At 47.5% G+C, this 14277-nt stretch overlaps 1 long non-coding RNA gene across 1 annotated transcript; it reads left to right on the forward strand.

Annotated features, from left to right (window-relative positions):
- The first annotated feature begins 12142 nt into the window (after positions 1–12142).
- LOC129508346 (uncharacterized) lies at positions 12143–14045 on the forward strand. Its single transcript, XR_008664157.1, has 3 exons — positions 12143–12430; positions 13009–13179; positions 13846–14045. It is a non-coding gene; the product is annotated as an uncharacterized LOC129508346 (long non-coding RNA).
- Positions 14046–14277: the final 232 nt, after the last annotated feature.

Consider the following 14277-nt stretch of genomic DNA (forward strand, 5'->3'; position numbering starts at 1 on the left):
TTAATGAAATCTGGGCAACACGGTCAGTTACTCACCCGATGTCCATTCTCCTTCTATTTTGTTAACAGAACTCTGATTTGCTTGCAAGGACAGTGTGCCTGGTCCTGGGTAATCATTCATGATTAATCTTAGCTGGAAATTCTCAACTGGAGTATTGGTACTGGCTTCTATGGGGCCTTGGGAAATAGGATAGAATTTGAGGTTGCCACAGAGATGCAGAATGGGTGAAGTGATTTAGTGTCCATGGGTCAAGAATAGTGAGTGTTGTCTCTTGATTCAAGGAACAATCCTCTCAACAAAGAATTTTCTCTCACCAAATGCAGATGGTACTTTGTGGAGAAACACAGGAAGCCAATGGCCACCAAAGCACTGATGTGTTGGGAAGGTACTATATCCCTAAGGAAGAGGGAAGCTTCACTTTTGGAATCCTCTCAGACTTTGCCCTATGTGTCCTTCTTTTGGCTGGCTCTGATTGCATCCTTTTGCAATGATGAAACTTCAGTGATGAATACAGTGCTTTCAGTGAATTCTATGAATTTCTCTAGTGAATTATCAAAGTGGTCATTGAACTCTCAAATCTGTATAGCCAGCCTGTCAGGAGCAAGGGTGACCCTGGGGACTCTTGCAGCTGGTGATTGAAATGAAGGCAGGTTGTAGAGGGCTATGCCTTTTACTTTGAGTTTGGCCAATCCGGAGTTGCCATGTAAGGATGATTAATTGATCATTGGCCACAAGGTTGAACTCAGTCTCCAGCTTCCTTCTCTCCCCAGAGGCTGGGCTGATTTCAGATGGATCAAAGCCCCAACCCTCTATCATATGGTTGGTCTTTCCAGCATGATCAGCTATCATATCAAGTCAACCTTGTTAGCTAATCTATCAGATATCATTGGAAGGGCCCGCCATGAATGACAAAGACATCCTCACTCAGGAAATTCCAAGGGTTTAGAGAGTGCCTCCTAGAAACTGGGGACAAACACCAGCCAATTTCTTAAGTACCCACCAATCCCTCACCTGCTCAGTCTCCCTTGCAGCTGGAGGTGGCCATGGCACACAGCTCTAGCTGCTAAGACCTGGATGAACATTTGTTGGAAAGGAATATTCTTACCACCTTCTGTTTCTACCAATCCACCTCTTCTTCTTTGTCTTGAATTTTTTTTTTAAGATTTTGTTTATTTATTCATGAGAGACACAGAGAGAGAAGCAGAGACACAGGCAGAGGGAGATACAGAACTCGATCCCAGGACCCCAGGGTCACGACCTGAGCCAAAGGCAGCCGTTCAACTGCTGAGACACCCAGGTGCTCCTTCTTTAACTTAAAATTGCAGTATTTGGAGCTCTATTACAGCTTGGACAACTAAAGCAACAGGGCAAATACAGAAAGAGATTTTTTTCCTCGTGTTGTTTTTCAGTGTTTTTCAGTCCTTTCACTAAAGGATCCCACTTGTCTGCTGCAAATTTTTCGTTACGTGAAAATGTAACCCAAACTGGCCTAAGCTGTCATCATTTGGGTGCTCTTGCCTGCAGCCATAAGCTCTCCTGACACAGCACCTTGAATTATGTTGATTGGCTGCTTGGTTTCTTTCTGAGAATCTTCTGCTCATGTTCTTTTTGTTTTTTCCTTCTGCTCATGTTCTTAGCTCATTTTTCTATTGGGTCATTTCCTTCGTGTGTGTGTGTGTGTGTGTCTGTTTTATTTCACATGCAGATATATTTTTAAAAATACAATGCTACTAGGTTTTTACATCATATTCACTTTAAATATAATTTTTATTTTATTTACTTTTTATTAAGGTATAATTACCATGTAGTGTTATATGTGTTTCAGGTATACAATATAATGACTCAACAATTCTGTACATTATTCAGTGCTCATCACAGTAAGGATGATCCCCATATGTCACCAAACAATGCTATTACCATCTTATTGGTGATATTCCCTATGCTGTACTTTTCATCTCTGTGGCATATTGATTTTGAAACTAGAAGTTTGTATCTTTTAATCCTCTTTATCTATTTTACCCATATCCCAGTTTGTTCTCTGTATTTAAGAGTCTGGCTTTTTGTTTGTCTCTTTTTTTCCTTTGTTTTGTTCTCTTAAATTCCACATATAAGCAAAATTTTATGGTATTTGTCTTTCTCCGTCTGACTTATTTTACTTAGGATTCTATCCTCTATCTCCACCCATGTTGTTGTGAATGGCAAGATTTCATTCTTTTTTACAGGCTGAATAACATTCCATTATAGATGTGTACATATAATATGCATTATATTCCATAATTCCATCATACAAACACACACCACACTTTATCAATTCATCTATCAAAGGACACTTAGGCTGCCTCCATATCTTGGCTATTATAATAATGTTGCAATAAACATAGGGATGCATATATCTTTTTGAATTAGTTTCCAGATTTTTTGGGGTAAATAACCAGTACTGAAATTACTGGATCATATGGTAATCCTATTTTTAATTTTTTGAGGAACCTCTATACCCCAATTTGCATTCCCACCAACAGTGCATGAGAGTTCCTTTTTCTCCACATCTTCGCCCACACTTTGTTCTTATTATTTTAGATATTAGAAAAATATCCTTTTGTCTAGAATCCATAGTGCACACTTTTTTTTCTGTAGCACATTGTCATTTGTCTTTTAACTTTCTTTTCAGTGGTTTTACTCTAAATTACTTTTTCCATTTCAGTGTGGTCCTATTTGTCCATCTCTTCCTTTTTGCCTTTTGTGCCTTGTGTCGTTCTTAGAAATGCTTTATTTTCTTCGAGGGAATGAAAATACAAATCTGTGGGGATAGAAACATTATTTTATGATTTAACTTGCTACCCTTACACTTGTTTTGTCATAAAAACAAAGTTAGACGTTAGCAGCAGATAGCTAACATTAAAGATTCGCCAGGCCCGTTTCCCTCTTTTCCAAGAATCATATCATTTAATCTTTATACTAGAAAGCAGACACTATTATTGTCTTTATTTCGAAGATTAACTAAAGCTTACAGGGTCTGTGCACCTTATTCAAGGCCATGCACCCTACTGCAGGAATAGACCAGGCTTAAACCCAGGCAGTCTGAGTGGAGTCCATGCCCGTAACCACTCTGCTACAGTGGTACCATCAGAGGAGTCTCCATTTATGTCTCCCTTGTGTTTCTCCCAGTCTGTCTCTCGATTATAAGCACTCTGTGATGTTTTTGGCTTTAGGGGATGGCCTCATTTGACAGGTTCTGATTCCAGAACTTCTGTATTGGGTCCCTACCTACATATACTTTGTTTATCACCAAGCTTACTTTAGAATTTGGGACCTGAATGTTGAATCAGGTCCCAGAGCTCATGAGTGTAAAGGTTCTTCTAGCAGCTTCTGTTTTGGGCTGGTTGTGGTACCAAACATGATTTAAGGGTGCTCTTAAATGGGATTTGTTTCAGTACAGTATCATAAAACATGCAGACATAGAAATGAAGAAAGAAGTTTTCCATGTTCACAAATCCCTAGAAACAGTGCTGCACACTATGCACAGCCACGTGGGGAGGCATGGGGGTTGGTCAGGACGCAGAGGGCAAGGGGTGAGCAAGGGCCTTTATTATGGTTTCTGTGGGAGGGCACACACAGGCTTAGTTAGGATTGGCTAGGGATAATTTCAGTGGACTCTCGCGGCTTAGGGACTGCCTCTGGTTGTCTGGTACCTGGGCCTGGGGTGATCAGGGCCTGATGTAAGGGCTCAGTAGAGAAGGTGGTGGGAATGTGAGCCCTGGATTGGTGGTTTGTATGTGAAACGCCCACTGGCAGGTGAGTTGTCTGCTATCTCAGGGCACTGGCTAACCCTGGGAGGGGCATCTGCCCAGGCCAGCAAGACAGACCCCAAGATGTCAAAACTTCATCATGAGCCTGGGTGGCTCAGTGGTTGAGCATCTTCCTTTTGCCCACATCATGACCCCAGGGTCCTGGGATCGAGTCCCACATCAGGCTCCCTGCAGGGAGCCTGCTTCTCTCTCTGCCTGTTTCTCTGACTCTCTCTCTCTGCGTTTCTCATGAACAAATAAATAAAATCTTTAAAAAATATATAAGTATTATAAAACAATTATTGCTTTCTCTGCCTGGCACTTTTCTTGAGGACTGTCTCCCTTTCTCTACGTTATGATGGAGGAGCAGATGCCATTGCCTCACATAATTGTCTCCGTGGTTTCATTTTCTAATTTTTTTTAAAGATTTTGTTTATGCAAGAAAGAGAGAGAGCACATGAGGGGGAAGGGCAGAGGGAGAGGGAGAAGCCGACTTCCCGCTGAGCAGGGAGCCTGGTGTAGGGCTTGATCCCCAGACCCCTGGGATCATGATCTGAGCCAAAGGCAGATGCTTAAATGATTGAACCACCTAGATGCTCGTCTCCATGGTTTTAGCAATTGTCTAAGGAGTGAGTAGCTTATATTAGGTGGCCAAGTCCATTTCCAGGATTTTTCAAGAAGAGCTAGGACCCACTCCCAAGGACCTGCGGAAGAACATGGGTATTCAGTGGGAGAGAATGGGGTTGCAGTATAGACAGTAACAGGGAGGAAAGGAAGCGAGGGAAGCTGGGGCATTCAAATCTTGTACCCAGTCGTCCCCGAAGCTGACTCCATCTCTGTCCTTGATTACAAGAGCCAATGATTTCCTCTTTTGCTGAAATTAATTTGAATTGGATTTTCCTCATTTGCATTTTATCTTAACGGAAGGGAAAAGAAATGCGTTTTAATTTACTCTTGGAAAGTTCCATGCTTTCTTTTCAAGGAGGGCTTCACCACCTAGGCAGCAGCTCTCAAATAAGGTGGCATTCCAGTGATTTAATAGCTAATAAATTAAATTTCCTCTGAGATGGCCAGACAAATATTAAGAGGGAACTTCTAAGGCAAAATAAAAGTGGGTTTCAGTTGGGTTTAATCATCTCTATTTTACAAAGTTAACTTAGTGGTGGGGGGTGAACCAAGAACCAATACGCACTTGAGGAAGCTGTAGGGCGAGGAGAGCGTTAGCTTATGAAGGTCCTTGGCGATCAATATAGGTTTTAAGAGCGTGACATTGTGGGCAATTAGGCAAATCTTTCTCCAGCAAATACCACTCCCTACCTGCCCCTCAGAGAAAGGAATATTAATGGGAGATCATCTCTACTGTCTGTAGGTGATGCTTGGAAGGGAGGTGTGGGTGGGAACTGTTTGTGAAATAGCAGGAATCCTACTGCAGTCACTAGGAAGATAAGCTGGCTCTGGGCCTGTCCAACGCTGGCAAACCCACCTGTGACTCAGTGTTTCTCAATTGCTTATGCTTATCTTGCTTCTAACCCTGTTTACTTAACTTTTGACTCCTCTTTCACATGCAACATGAAATGTTCATGACTTTTCTAAAAAATGCACATTGTAAGCATTCTTGGCCTGTGTGCATCTTTTTGCAAAAAAAAAAAAAAAAAACCCAAATGGAAAGCACAGTACTGCCCAGGCCCGGTGCCTCATGCAGAGAAGGAAACCTGGAATAGTTTCACTGTGTTACTAAAGCTGGAGGGCACTTGGGGTGGTGGGGGCTTGTTTGGCTGTGGGGACAGTAACACAACAGAAGCCACAGTCACACCCACGCATGTGTTCTGAGGGCCGTCTCTGGGAGTCAGGGCCAGGCTTCCCAGTGGGCATTTTTACTTCTGTACTCACTAATAACAACCGACTTCAAAAGCACAGAATTGGGAATCCTTCTCCAAATATTTCTGGATTGAAAAAATATTATTAGCATCGCCAAGCCAAGCCTTGCCCTTTACCTTTTTTGAATGCCTGACCTCTTCCTGTGGCTCTTTTTCTAACGCTTGACTATACCTGTCCTTGGAATACAGGTGTGTGATGTTCCTATTGCCCTCTTCGACCTGCTTCCTGGAGCCCTGGAGGCAGGGGAGGGGGACTGGGGGGAGGGTGACAGATATTTAGATAATCGCCGGGAGAATAAGGATCTCTTTTGATTATTTCCACGTGCATTCAATTTGTGAACAAAACTCTGACTCTCAGGGGCAGTCCCCTTTGTTATTAATTATTCATTCATTCATTCATCTATTCAGCTACGTGTTCAATAAACATGTATTAAATGCCAATTATGTATGAATAAGGCATTGTCTTTGTCCTCTTAACGCTCTTGTCTGTGTCCTCCTGAAACTCATGTTCTAATTATGGAGACAGGCCTGTGAATAAATAGCCGGGTGACAGTGTGGTAAGTCTCATCCCTGTCATCTGCTGCCGATTTGGGATTGTTGAGAAATCCTCCCTCCAGAGGAATGAAACTCAGGGAGCCTCTCCACATGCCAGGGACTAAACAGCGCACACCTGCTAGCTCACTGCATCTTTTCAACAACCCTCTGGGATCAGGGGTGTTGTCAGTGTCCTCATTCCCTCATGGGGAAACTGAGGCTAATGGGCAATAGACGATGTCCTGGATATTGCACATGTGGATGAGGACATGGCCAATCTGACCCCTCAGTGTGTGCTCTCTGGTGAGCATCTCCTCCTTCTAGTAAAAACAAACAACAAAACTCTCTCTTGGGTTGGCAACTGGGACGTCACCTTCTCCCAGGTTATCGTCCCTAATTCTACCCCCAGTCCCGAGGGGACAGTCCATGTTCCTCGGGGACTTGTCACTGGCCCTCATCTCCTTCTGTACCTTCCACTGGGTGGATGACTGTAACACAGGCTGATGCATGCAAAGACGTGTAGGCACACAGTGGAAAGATGGGCTGATTCTTATTTAATCTTTCGCATTTGCAGAATGTAGGACGAAGGGCACCACGGTGCCTTACAGGGTTTTCGGGCAGAAGGAAATCTTCTAGAACACTAAAGGTTCTAGACATAATATGAACAGGGTGGCCCAGCATTATCGTACTTTGGAAAAGCCCACGTTCCAAGGAAAAGGGCATCAGTTTTGTGGCTGCAGGAGTAAGTGTCCTGTCCAGGGAGCAGGTCCTGTGGCCTGGGTCGGAGCAGGCGACTAGAGCCAGCCGAGGAGCATCCATCACGGGCACACGGCCAACATCTGGAGAGCTGCCTCCATCTCCTGCATCCAGCTGCGCGCTCAGCAAGGGAGCAGCATTTTACAGCTGAGGTTCTGCTTCAGACTTTTTTTTTAAGGTTTTTATTTATTTATTCATGAGAGACACAGAGAGAGAGGCAGAGACACAGGCAGAGGGAGAAGCAGGCTCCATGCAGGGAGCCCGACGTGGAACTCGATCCCAGGACCCCGGGGTCATGGCCTGAGCCAAAGGCAGATGCTCCACCGCTGAGCACCCTGACGGCCCCTGTTTCGGATTTAGTGATGTAAGTATGGGGTCTCCCTATCTGAAGGGAAAGGGTCATGTTTGTTTTTTTTTTTAAAGCATCTTTCCATAAGCTCTGCAGCGCTCCAAATCCCACTGGATGTGAGCAACGTAAATGACTTGTCTGATAACCCACTTGCCACCCGCATAAAACATCCCACAGCTTCTCTCTTCCTGCTCCTCAAGGCCCGGGTGGGTCCCCAGGAACAAGGAGCAGCCCAGGGAGGGCGTGCCACGGGGGTATTGCACACTACAGGTACCCGACAGCACCCCGGGGCCCACTGGGTGGGCTCCTCTCCCTGCCCGCCTCCCTCCATGTGTCAGACGTCGATTGGCCCCTCACCCCAGGACCTGACTCTAGCTCCCGGAATCCCCTCCTTTGCTCATCATGCCAACGCTGACGACGAGCCCACTGAGAAGGTGATTGTGCCACGAGGACCCTTTTCCCCGCATGGACCTGGAGGCTTTCATGGTTGAGAGTCTCGTGTGCAGGAACGTGTGCGCTGAAGGCCGCGACGGGGAGGCCCGGAGAGCTGCTCACAGCCTCCCCTCTCCCCTCGTCCAGGAGCCCCGAGGCTGGGAGCGTCAGGCTGGGCAGGTGGAGGTGGCCCCAGAGGGACAGGTGCACGCAGCCGGGTGGCCGGGCCCTCATACCTGCTTGTGTCAGGCCCGTAAGGCGGACAGCAAGAATCAGCGCCCCGGATCCAGGGGCCTCCGCTCTGTGCCCCGGGCCTCCAGGCTCCTGTTTCTGTCTTTAGTTTTTATGGAAGAGGGCAGGCAGGGGAGAGGCAGCAGGGGCGGGTGGGAGGGCAGGGGCGGGAAAGAAAGAGGAGAAGAGCGTCCTGCAGGAGGTCGGGACTCCATGGCAGTGCTGCAGGTAAGACACCGGATGCTCAGCTACAACTGAAATTCAGATACACAGCAAAACCATCTTAAGTGTAAGTGTGTCCCCGGCCCTGCCTGCATTCTTACTCGCTAAATCGGGCAACACCACCTTGTCATCCTGTTCTCCACACCTTTCATCAAGGTGACCCCTCCCCTTCTCACAGCTTCCAGATCGAGACTCCCACCCACCTCCCCACCGCGCCCCCACCCCCACCAAGCCTTTGGGGGACCTGCAGTCAGCTTGGCTCTCCGATGCCGTCTCACCGCACCTGGGACAAGTCAGACTCTCCTCCACCATCAGAGCCCAGCCCTGCTGGCTTTCCCCGAGTGAGGACTGCAGTGCTGCTTTGCTGGCATGGGATTGTGCAAGTCCTGCAGGCTCCCGCCTGGCAGAGTAGTTTCAATCTATGCTTCTGGAATTCTAACAGTGCATGAGTCACCCGGGGGAACCGGTTAGGGGGCAGATCTGAGTCACTAGGTCTGGGGTGGGGCCCGAGAGTCTGCATTTCCTAACATGCTCCCAGGGCCTGTCCAGTGCAGCTGGTTAGAAACGGAGATAAAATTTAGATTTGAAGCAGAACAGTGACTCGTCCCACACAGCTTCAGTGTACGTGTGGCTCCTGTTACGGGCTGAACTGTGTCCCCCACCCCTCCAAGAGGCATATGTGGAAGTCCCAGTGGACTTTTGAGGTGGACACAGAGGGAAGACCGTGTGAAGATCCGAGGAGAAGGCCATCTGCAAGCTAAGAAGAGAGGCCTCAGACGGAACCAGCCCTGCCGACACCTTGATCTTGGGCTTCCAGCCTCCAGAATGGAGAGGAAATATGTTTGTTGGTTAAGCCTGTGGAACGTTGTTACAGCCACCTTAGCAAATTCACACTTGCTCCTTAGTGGGAGCAGTGGGGCAGGGTCACCCAGTGGGACCCATAGCACCTTGAAAATAGAGGAAGAAGTAGCCCTTCAGGGAGCCAAGCAGAACAGTCATCCTTGAAAAGGTTTCACTTGCGTCCCAGAATGTAGGTCCTGGAGAAATGTGATGCTGACCTCTCAGTCAGCCGTCCCAAAGCTCATGTGATCATCACAACCCCTTAGTCCCCGGGGTGGAACACTGATCAGGGCTTTAATCCCCACAATCCAGATGAATAAACTGAGTCACACATGGGCATGCTGTCTTCAGAGGCCACCAATTATGGCAAAGAGGAAGAAAGGAAGGGAACAGGAGAAAGAAGAACTAAATTTCTCTCTAACGATTTCTACTTTTCCAAAATGAAGCTTCAATTTAGGATTAATTAAAAGAAATCATTTTCTTAGTCTGGTTTGCCCTCTCCCCTTTCTCATTGGGGCTGGGTGACATTTTGGGGGCTTTACAGATCACTGAGGCATCAGTGGGGAGGTTGAGTTGTTGCCATCTGTCCGCTGTTGTGGCCACCACTTCCCACACCCCACCAGCTCAACCACGGGCATCCTCTCCTGTTGGCATCTTGAAAACACGCATGCTTCACACCTGGGACCCAGTCATTGGTCCTCGCAGGAGCTCCACATCCCCTCACCTTGACCTCTAGGGCCCCCTGGTCACCCAGTTGCTCCTCACTTACTCCTGAGCCAGTTACCAGGGTCCATTTTGGATGCCCTCCCATGTTGTCTGAGCCCACAGGAGGCTCTGGGCCCTCCCTGCAAAGACCATGCACATTTCTATTCTGACTCCACCAGGCTGAGTGGGGGGCATCTGCTAGGCCTGCAGCCTTCCCAGGCTTCACCCAGAAAGTGAGGCATAACCTTCTCTGCTCCGGAGTCCCCAGCATATTTGGGGGTCCTCTCATCCTCTGTCCAGGGGTCTGGGCACAGGGGGTCACAGAGCAAGGCCCGTGCCCTAGACCAGCACTGCTGACCAGCTCTGGTGCCTCCTCAGGGTCTCCCTGCCACCTTGCCCTCAACCATCCATCCGGGGTGCTTAGTACCCGGTAGGGGGTGGAGCAGGGTGGGGTGAGGGTTGCTGTCGACACAGCTCATCTTCCCAAGTCATTTAGGTGTTAAATTAATGCCCTTGGCCCTTCTGAGTCTGGGCTTTGGAAAAGAAAGAAACCTTTAGACTCCTGCAACTCAAAAAGTTGTTTTGCTTTGTTTTTTTTGTTTTTTGTTTTTTGTTTTTTGTTTTTTGTTTTGTTTTTTTTTAGCCTGAAATTAGTGCCTCTCTGATAGGTTTTCAAAGTCTGTCTTGAAATCCAGATGCCAAATATCGACTCCCATTTTTGCTTTTGCTGCCCTGTTGTAGCAGCCCCACTGCAAATGCAGAGAAGAGCCTCAGAGCTGTCTGGACGGGGAAGGAAAAGGCAGAGGTAAGAAGAATCATAAGGGAAAAACAATTCCCACAACTACTAAACATTGTCACACAGCACATTAAGTGGCTCCCCAAACACTTAAACCTTTTCACTTTCCTGTGATTCCAGGGCTTCTACCCAGAAGCAGGCCCTGGCTCTCTGAGCCACCAGTCACAAGAGCCAGGAGGTGGAAGCAACCAAGTGTCCATCAACAAATGAAAGGATAAACAAAATGTGATGTCTACAGACCATGGAATATTACCAGCCTCTAACAGGAAGGAACTTTGGACGCCCACTACAACACGGAATGATCTAGAGGGCATTATGTTCAGTGAAATAAGGCAGCCAAGGCAGCCACAAAGGACAAACACTGGGTGATTCCACTTCTGTGAGGCTCCCGGAGTAGGCAAGTTCCTAGAGATAGGAAGTAGCCTGGGGGCTGTGGGGGGGGGGGGGGCTGGGGAGGAAGCAGGAGTCGGTGTTGGGTGGGTGCAGAGTCTCATTCCGCAACCCAAGAAGCGTTCTGACGGCTGCTCGATGACGTGGCTGCACTCAGTGCCACCCGAGGGTGCACCGTCATGGTAGACATAGCCCCAGGGGTAAATTTCATGTGTGTTCCACTACAATTTCAAAACGTACAAAATGAAAGAATGTTAATAAGAAAAAAAGAAAATACAGACTCCTTCCTGTTCAAGCCCAGGTCTCCTGCATCTTGCTGTTGAGGACAAAGAGCACTGGTGTTTGACGAATTCCCCAGGGGGTTTGGGGGAACCAGTTCTTATTATTAAAAATACATGAGAAAAAAATAAAAATAAAATAAATAAAAAATAAAATAAAAATGCATGTGCGAGCTAGGGTAGCAGGCAGGAGGTGAGGACAGCTCGGAGCTGGGGGCTGAGTCAGTGGAGGCAGGTGATGAGCCCCCCGCCCCCCAGGAGCCCTCCAGGAGGGCTGCTCTGCCTACGGACGGTAGAACTAAGTCAGCCCTTTGGCATTTTGACACGTGGCGCTCGACTCTGAAAATCAAGTCCCGCATCTTGAATCCATAAAGGCTTCAAAGGGGTGGAGACGTCCACCTAACTGCAGAGGAAATTCTCCAAATCACAGGGTTGCAAATCTAAGCTGTCTTCAAGGCAGCTCAATGTATTCATGTCCTGTCTGTTTTTAACTCAGACCCAGAAAAGACAAAATTGGAAAAGGAATCTTGCTGCAAACACAGCCTGGCTGCGTCTCAGGGGTGAAATACCACCAGGGCTTGGCCCCACCAACGGGCAGCTCCGGCCACTTCGCCAAACGCCAGATGCGTGAGATGCCACATGACATGTGCTTCTCTTCTGCTCCCAGCTCTGCTGTGAAAACGACCACATCCTCCCTGCGTCTTTCTTGCAAGTTGGCTGGAAACTATCATTACCCCCATGCGAGGGGGAGCTGCGCAGTGGCCTGGGCCCCCCAACTGTCACAACTGCAGAGAGTTGCAAGTAAGAGCACTTTTGTCCAAGCCTCTGACAACAAGAGGCCGAGTCTACAGGGAAAAAATCATCCCAGGCGAATGTGACCTTGAGGAACCACCCCACAGTTGAGACATCTGTCTTTGTCCCCGTGGGAAGAATTCTAACCAACACCCGGCATGAACGTGTGTGCACATTCCGTACTCCAGCCGATCCCAAACCACAGCCTAGAAGGCGCACCCTGGAGGTGGCATCGCCCTCTTTTATAGCTGAGGAGACAGAGAGGAGATTGTGCAAAAGTTGAGCCTCTGAGCACCTGCAATTTGAGGTTTTGAGCTTGAAGTCTTTTCTTCCTTTTTCAAAAATCCAATGAGCCTGTCTCCTTTCTCATAGAAATCCGCCTGGCTCAGGCGTCCAGTGGCCTTCCCACAGAGAAGTTGGGGACAAGGGAGGACACTGCACAGGTGAAGCCGGTCGTTGTGATGGGAGGGGGGGTGTCCCTGCTTGAAACAGACCGGTTGTGATGGTGGGTGTGCTCCGCGCTGAAGACTTCAGTCATAGTCTCGGTGGAGGCAAGGTCTTCTTAGAATTGGCCAATTGTGCTGGGGGGGTGGGTCCTGTTAGAGTAAGCCCATCATGACCGTAAGAGGGTCCTGGCTAGAACAGACTAATGTTGGTAACCATTGCTCTTGGACCTCTGGCTCCAGACTGGCTGATGAGAGAGGAGGGGAGGGCTGGCGAGTAGCTTCTAGGACATGATCTTGAGTCTTAAAAAAAAAAAAAAAGACTCAAGTAGCCAACAAGGTCATGTAGCACGCTGCTAGACATTTATGAGGAATGCTTATGGTGCCTGAAACTGTGGTGGCCACCCTCCAATCCTGAGGTCACCACCTTGAGAACAAAGCTGGACCATGGGAGGGCCAGTTGGAACGTGCACTCCAGGTCCTTGATGATGGCTTTGAACTGCTGTCCTGGCCACGCCCGGAAATCTCCTACCTCAGGGATTCTTGTGCGAAGCAGTAAGATGCTCCTATTGTTGCAGGTCAGGCTTGATTGGGCACATCTGACTGGAACCATTTCCACGTGAAGAGTTGGCAAAATAAATAACTAAAACGCTACCGTACTCTAACAAACAGGTGCTTTATGGAGAGGAAAGGAAAGATTGCGTGACTATCAGGATAGAACAAGAGACATGGTGGCGATTTGCCTCGAGGTAGGAGGCTTTGGGTTATGCTTTGGGTTGCTCCTGCCCCATCTACTTCTTTTGGGTGCCCAGCCTGTGCAGGACAATATGGGGTTTATAAAAAATTATTTACTTAATGGTGGTAAAATAGACATAGCATGAAATTTAAACCATTTTTAAGTGTTCTGTGCAGCGGCATTCACACTGTTGTGCAACCATCACCACCATCCACCCATGGAACTCAGCTTCCCAAACTAAAACTCTGTCCCCATTAAACATTAAGTTCCCACCCCCAGCCTCTGGTGACCATCACTCTACCTTCTGTCTCTATGGATCTGACTACTCTAGATACTTCATATAAGTGGACTCATCCGGTGATTGTTCTTTGTGACTAGCTTACGTCACTGAGCATCATACCATCTCCTCAAGGCTCATCCGTGTTGTGGCCTGTGTCAGAAGTTCCTACCTTTTTGAGGCTGGCTAGTATTCCATTGTATGTAGACATCACATTCTGTGTATCATTCATCTGTGGATGGCACCAGGGCTACTTCCACTTATGGGTATTATAAGTAATGCTGCTACGAACATGGGAGCACAAATATCTGCTCTGGTGTCTACTTCCAATCTTTGGGGGAATATACCCAGAAGTAGAATTACTGGATCACATGTAGTAATTCTACACTTAATTTTTTTCAGGAACCGCTACACCGTTTTCCAAAGGGGCCTCACCATTTCACCCTCCCACCGGCAGCGCATCAGCATTTCCTCCTTGAGAGGAAATGTATTGCAAAGCACGGGATCAAGGCAAGAAGAACATCCACTTAGGAAAAGGTGTCGTCAAAGCTTGTTCACATTTAAGAACAAAACCGTGGCCTGCATACGATTATTTTTTTAAATCTCTCTGTATAATTTCAATAAATTCTGTGGTGTGTGGGGAAATGACGTATGTGTATTACAGTTTAATTGTGGCAGAGGCAGAATTTTCTACCCAAATATGGATTTTAGGAATTTAGGTTGTAAAGGACTGGATGACACACAGCCATTTCTCACGGGTCTCAGAGCAGTCAGAGAAAGTGAGGACCAAAGGGGTGATGACATGTAGGATGGGAGGAAGGAGCCACAGGGAAC

Source organism: Nyctereutes procyonoides, unplaced genomic scaffold (assembly GCF_905146905.1).
Source record: "Nyctereutes procyonoides isolate TBG_1078 unplaced genomic scaffold, NYPRO_anot_genome, whole genome shotgun sequence".
Classification (NCBI taxonomy): domain Eukaryota; kingdom Metazoa; phylum Chordata; class Mammalia; order Carnivora; family Canidae; genus Nyctereutes; species Nyctereutes procyonoides.